The sequence below is a fragment of the Macaca thibetana genome, chromosome 7, assembly GCF_024542745.1.
Source record: "Macaca thibetana thibetana isolate TM-01 chromosome 7, ASM2454274v1, whole genome shotgun sequence".
NCBI classification, from domain to species: domain Eukaryota; kingdom Metazoa; phylum Chordata; class Mammalia; order Primates; family Cercopithecidae; genus Macaca; species Macaca thibetana.
Window position 1 is genome coordinate 97,586,850 of NC_065584.1, and position 6,976 is coordinate 97,593,825.

Sequence of the window (6,976 nt, forward strand, 5' to 3'; positions counted from 1 at the left end):
GCTCCCAGAGAGAACACAGGAGTTGGGTTTAGGAGGCAGGAACCAGACTGGAAAGGACAAAACATACCCAGCATCTTCCCTGGTGGCTGGAACTGTCACCAGAGGCCTCATGCCCTTAGCAGCCAGTGGAACAGAGTGACTCAGGGAGGCAGCAAGGAGGAGCGGAGCCGTTGGTGCTCGGCTGGCGCAGAGAACAATTACTGAGAAGCCAGGGCGCACAGAAGAAAAACAAAACAAAAAAATTCGCCTCCATTAAATGAAAATGCTAAATGGCACTAGCCAGAAAGTATTCCTGGTTCGGAATTTGTTTTCAGGACCCTAAATGTCACCGGCTGGAGTTCTTTCCCAAGTACCACGCTACCAGTTGCCCTCATGAACATGGAAATTTCATCGTGATTATGGAACACAGCATCCTGAGCTAAAAGATTCCCAAGAGGCAGCTTCATCTTGCAGGACAGGCTAGGTTTGGAGCCTCTGGAGGTTCCTGGCTGCCAGCTCTGTGGAGGCCTGTGGCCTGGAGGTAAATGCATTAGCACCCGGAGGTGGGCGCCTCTCCCCGCCCCATCCTGTCTCACTGATGTGTTGCCGAGAACTCCTGGAGTTCTTGTTTAGCTAACCAGAATTTGCAAGGCTAGAAGACAGGAGAGAAATGGCCTTTAAAACAAATGAATGAGAGTCATGATGAAGGGGACAGACTGGGGGGTGAAAGTCATTACCAGAACACTTGGGCAGAGACCCGTCAGAGCCAGGGAGGAGCTGTGCCAGCAAGTGGCATGGAGCAGGGGTGGCACTTGGACTCGGGCTGCAGGCAAACTTGGCGTCAAAACTGGCTCAACCCGTTGCGAGCTGTGTGGTCTCCTTGGGATTTTTTGAGCCTTAGATTCCTTATTTGTAAAATGGATTTGTGAGTCCCCACCTCCCAAGGTCAGTATGGAAATCCAATGAGCTAACACCTATCAACGGCCTCGCACATGGCCCTAGCCCTGCGCATGGAGGCTGCCAAAAGTCACCGCCTCCTCTCTGCAATTGCGTTTATTTATACATTTGATAACTATTGGGTGACTACCCAGCATTGATCAGGGGGGTGGGGGGCTGCCGCATTGACCCAGACAGACTGCTGTGCATTCTTGTTGGAAAGACAAGGCAATAAACCACAGTCACAAAACCCAGGATCCCATGGTAACGAGCTCCACAGAGAAAAGCGAAGTGGGCCAGAGGTTCTGAGAGACACCCATTGGATTGCAGGAGGGTGAGAAGGGGTATTCATCTGTGGTGGAGTTAAGGGGACCTCTGACTAGCTCACCTGCATGAATTTGGGAAGCAAGCCATGCAGAGAGCTGGGGAGAGCATTCTGTGCAGAGAAAACAGTGCAACAGCCCTAGAGCGGCAGCAGCAAAGGGGTAGTTGAAGGGATGGTGGGAAGCCACTGTCACTGGACAATAGCAAGTGGACAGACCAGGGGTCCCAGGTGAGGCTACAGAGTAGCCAGAGTACGGCAGGGCTCTCCAGCTCCGGGAGGACTTGACGTTTGATTCCAGTTGCCAGAGGAAGCCGTTCACGGGCTTTGAGTGTAGGAATGATGTGTCCGACTTGGGTCTTTTTATTTTTATTTTTTAGAGACAGGGTCTCACTCTTATCACCCAGGCTGGAGTGCGGTGGCACAATCACAGCTCACTGCAGCCTTCACTTCCTGGGCTCAGCTCAAGCAATCCTCCCACTTCAGCTGCTCAAGTAGCTGGGATTACAGGTGCCTGCCATCACGCCTGGCTAATTGTTAAATTTTTTGAAGAGACGGGATCTTGCTATTTTGCCCAGGCTGGTCTTGAACTCCTGAGCTCAAGCAAGATGCCTGCTTCAGCCTCCCAAAGTGCTGGGATAACAGGTGTGAGCTGCTGGGCCCGCCCTGGCTTGGGTCTAAAAGAAACCGTTCTAGTTACTATACAGAGCAGACTTGGGGCCACTGCGGGAGAAAGAGGAAGCCGGTCTGAGGTAGTGGCAGTGCAGAGATTGTAAGAAATGATGGGCTCAGTAATAGACTGGATAAAGAGAATGTAGCACATATACACCATGGAATACTATGCAGCCATAAAAAGGGATGAGTTCATGTCCTTTGCAGGGACATGGATGAAGCTGGAAGCCATCATTCTCAGCAAACTATCACAAGAATAGAAAACCAAACACCACATGTTCGCACTCATAAGTGGGAGTTGAACAATGCGAACACAAGGTCACAGGGAGGGGAACAACACACACGGGGGCCTGTCGGGGATCGGGGAATGGGGAGCTGGGGAAGGGATAGCATTAGGAGAAATACCTAATGTAGATGACGGGTTGATGGGTGCAGCAAACCACCACGGCACGTGTATACCTATGTAACAAACCTTCATGTTCTGCACATGTACCCCAGAACTTAAAGTATAATAATAATTTTTAAAAAAGAAATGATGGGCTTTGGGGTCTAATAAGAAGGTGGGGCTGACAGGGCTTGGGGAGACAGAGAGCTTGACAGGAGACCACGATATCTTCCCCAGGGGTCTGAGCACCTGGGGAAGTGGTGGTGCCATTTACCATGCCTGGAAAGATCATGGGAAGAGCAGGTTTGGGACACTGAAGGCCCGAGAGCCCCTGGCAAATCACGAGTGTAAGTCCAAGAGTCCAAAAGCTGAAGAACTTGAAGTCCAGTGCTTGAGGGCAGAAAACAGCCAGCATGAGAGAAAGATGAAGGCCAGAAGACTCAGCCAGTGTAGACCTTCCACGTTCCTCTGCCTGCTTTTATCCTAGCCTCGCTGGCAGCTGATTAGATGGTGCCCACCCAGGTTAAGCATGGGTCTGTGTCTCCCAGTTCACTGACTCAAATGTTAATTTCCTTCGGCACCCCGTCTCTACTAAAAAAATACAAAAAAATTAGCCGGGCATGGTGGCGGGCGCCTGTAGTCCCAGCTACTCTGGAGGCTGAGGCAGGAGAATTGCGTGAACCCAGGAGGCAGAGCTTGCAGTGAGCTGAGATCGCATCACTGCACTCCAGCCTGGGCAACAGAGCGAGACTCCATCTCAAAAAAAAAAAAAAAAAATTCCTTTGGTGACACCCTCACAGACACACTCAGGAACAATACTTTGCATCCTCCGATCCAATCAAGTTGGCACTCAATATTAACAGTTTTGGCCGAGCGCGCTGGCTCACGTCTGTAATCCCAGCATTTTGGGAGGCTGGGGTGGCAGGATCATGAAGTCAGGAGATCGAGACCATCCTGGCTAACATGGTGAAACCTCATCTCTGCTAAGAATACAAAAAATTAGCCGGGCGAGGTGGCGGGCGCCTGTAGTCCCAGCTACTCGGGAGGCTGAGGCAGGAGAATGGCGTGAACCCGGGAGGCGGAGCTTGCAGTGAGCCCAGATCGTGCCACCACACCCCAGCCTGGGCAACAGAGCAAGACTCTGTCTCAAAAAAAAAAAAAAAAAAAAAAAAGTATTAACAGTTTCATTCATTAAGGCAATGACCATGGGGCAGCTCCTGCATGCCAGGCCACCTCTGCCCTGACATACTCCCAGGCTGACCAACAAGAACTGGGGAGAGGGCGTCTTGAAGAAACAGTCCCCCCTCCGCCCTCACATACCTGTGTCTCCCAGTGGACAAGACACACAAGGGCAGGGACTGCACTTTCCTGTGTGCAAATCTCGGGGATGGTCCAGAAATCACATCTCTTTGGTCTGATTGGCCTTACCTACCAAACCCTTGAAACGATGGAAAGAAGCTTGGTGTTCCAGTGAGGGCCAATGGGAAGACCCCCACCCACCAAACCCTCTAATTAGGAGCCTACAGACCTCATTCCATGGAAGTTCCCCTTGTCCCCTGGGAAACCACCACCTTCTGAATCGGCAGAGCCAAGGCCCCCAGTGCCTGTCTTCAACAGCTTTTCTTAGCCACCTTCCCCATCCTGCAGGGCTTTTCAACATTTTGACCTTTTAATCCTTCCCTGCCTAAGATATAGACGTGGTGTTAGTACCGGAACCCTGAAGGCAAAGGAACAGAAACGAACACTCTCAGAAAGTCCTAGCAGGATGGTCTGAATTAATAGACGGCTGCAGGCAGCCTGTGTGCAAGGTATGTTCGTGGTGGGAGCGGCGTTTCCGGAATGAGGGCTGTGATCCCAGGCAGCCCAGATCCCAAGGCCAAAACATGCATGTCACCTGGCATCACCCTGTCCTTGCCCAGGGTGACCCTGAGACAGCAGTTGGATTCTTCCACATTTGAACTCAAACCTGCTCCCTCAGCTCTCCCCAGCACGAATTGGAGCCCTCTCCAGGCCGTTGAGCCAAAGCAGAATGTGTCTGGCCAAGCAGATCTGCCCAGGGAAGAACAAAGATGTGTTCAGACACTGGGGAATTGGTTTTGAGCTCACTGTGAGCTCCATTTGTGCAACAAGGTCAGCGTCAACTGTTACAGAGAAGGGGCTTGTGACAGTTTATTACCCTGCTGAGCTGGCTTGGGGTGAGGGGGACATGCTGACCGCAGGACTCTAAAGGACCTAAGGCGGTTGGCAATGTGGGAAGCAGCAGTCCCCAAAGCACCCCCTCAAGGAAACGATGCAAGAGCTCTGTCCACCGGACCAACCCCACCCTACCCCGCCACGCCCCGGCCTAGAGGGAAGGACCTTGCATTTCATGGGCCTGGATGGCCAGGGATGGACAGTGGCATGGGCACAGAGACACCTGGACAGAAGGAAGGGCCCAGGCTCCAGAACCAGACCCGATCCAGGCTCCCAGCTCTGTCACCTACTGGCTGCATGAAAATGGTGACTTTTCCTTGTTTTGCAGCCTCAGCTATCTCAGCTGTGAGAGAACAATGGCGCCACCTCCCTCACGTGGTGATCCTGAAGATTAAATGTCATGCATGCAGCACGGCTGCCGGCCCACCATGTGCTCTGAGTAACTGGCCGTTGTTCTCTTCAGCCCTCCTGTTACTGACCACCTCGAGGGCACTGTTCCTCCAAGCTGACCATTTCTTGCCAGTCACCCACTGCCCAGCTCGCCCCGACCATAGAGTGGGCTCTAGTCCACGTGCATGGTGAGCTGCCATCTTTGTTGTCCTCTGGACACCACGTCTACCTCCTTGGGAAATAGAAATGAGCCCTGCATTTGAACCTACCCTTGAGTCCTGCATTGCTTTGTCAAATTTCACAAAAACCCTAGAAAGCAGATATTGCTCTAGTTTACAGATGGATAGACAGAGGCTAAGAGAAGCCAACTGACCCGCTCCAGGTTACAACCAGGGTCCGGTAGGAGAGCACGCCTCCACCCACCGCTCACTGCACCCACCGACTCCTCGCTTGAGGGCAGAAAACGAGCTGGGGTGGGGCGCTCCAGGGAGCACAGGCAGCCTGTGTTCAAGGCAAGCTCCTGAGCCCCACAGCAGGGGCGGAGTCAAACCAGGGCTCTGGTTCTGGGGTGAGCAGAGGGTGGGGCCAGGCCCCCACTGGGAGGCTGACTGAGGAGGGGCTCAAAGTGCTGGCAGGCTCCATCAGAGAGGTTTGATGAGCAGGGCTGCTGAGTGACCCTCAGGTCAAGGCTGGGGCCTGGGCCACCAGGGACCAGGTCTGCAGGGCCAGGGGTCCCTCCCAGGATAGAGCAGGAAAACTCTGGCAACCGCCTTCTTGAGTGGACTTGACCTTCCCTTTCTTTGCTAATGATCTCAGATTAACCCTGTAAAGCAAGTGCCCCAGGGTGGGTGTTGGTTGCACAAAACAGGAGCAGTCTTTCTCCCCTCCCTTCCTGGCACAAACATTTGTAGGCCACCCCCGATGTGGCTCGTCGTGGTCTGGATTTGGGGGCACATTCAGTCACTCAACAAATATGTCGTGAGGCCCTGTGATGAGCTGGGGGGCTGTGCTTGATATTGGCAATACAGCTGTGATCACTCGAATGGATGTGCCCACCCTCACGGGACTGACCTCTAGTGGTGACAGACACTAACCGAGTCACATGTGTGATTACACGTGTAATCATACTTACATATGTAACAACACATGAGTTACACGTGCAGTGGGGGGAGGGGGCCCTTCACGGTGACCAGCCCAGCAGGGAAGGGGATGCGGGTGGCAGAAGGAAGTGGTACACCCTGGTCCTCATGGAGCTCACGGCAGGATCTCTGACCCTCACCTTGAGCCACAGGCTGTGTCTGAGCCTCACTGCCCTCAGCTATAAACTGGGTGCACGACTAGACCTTAATCACTGGGCAGCGGGAAGTACTACATAAGCTCATACTGGTGCATACTGGTGCAGAGGCCCTTGGGAGACCTCAGGGAAAGCTATTGCATGAGGCAGTGACAGACTCGGCCTTCAGAGTCGGGCTAGAATCTGAGTTCTGACAATGATCCCTGCCTTGACCCATCTCTCCTCAGGCTGCCCTGAGCCTTCCAGTTAGGCCTGGGCTTTGGGCTTCCATGTTTGTCTCTGCATTGTCCGATTTTAGCAAGAGTCCTGCTAAATCGGTCTCACTGGAATCCCCCGCCCTCCACATCTGATTGCCCTCCCTGTCTGATCGTGGTCTTCACACCCCATCACCTCCAGGGGACGTCTGATCACCTGGCCTGCCTTCAGCAAGAATCCCATCAGGTCCGTTTAGCCAGAATGCCCCCGGATGTTTCCTCTTAAGAGGTTTTCCATCCACTGAGCCTACCCTGCTCCTTGGCCATCAATTCCCACTTGCCTATACTGTATTCAGAGTGGACCCCAATCTCTCTCCCCAGCTGCAGTGGGCCCTGTCCGACACTGCCCCCCAACTTAAATAAAGTCTTTCTTACTGTCTTTAACACATGCCGTGAATAAAGTTTTAGCAGATCCACCAATTCCCAGCTCTGTGATCTTAGGCAAGTTACCTAACGTGTCTGGGCCTCAGGATCCTCATTTGAAAAATGAGATAAATGCCACTCCATAGGATTATCAGGAGACTAAATGAAAAAAATGCTACAAAGCGACA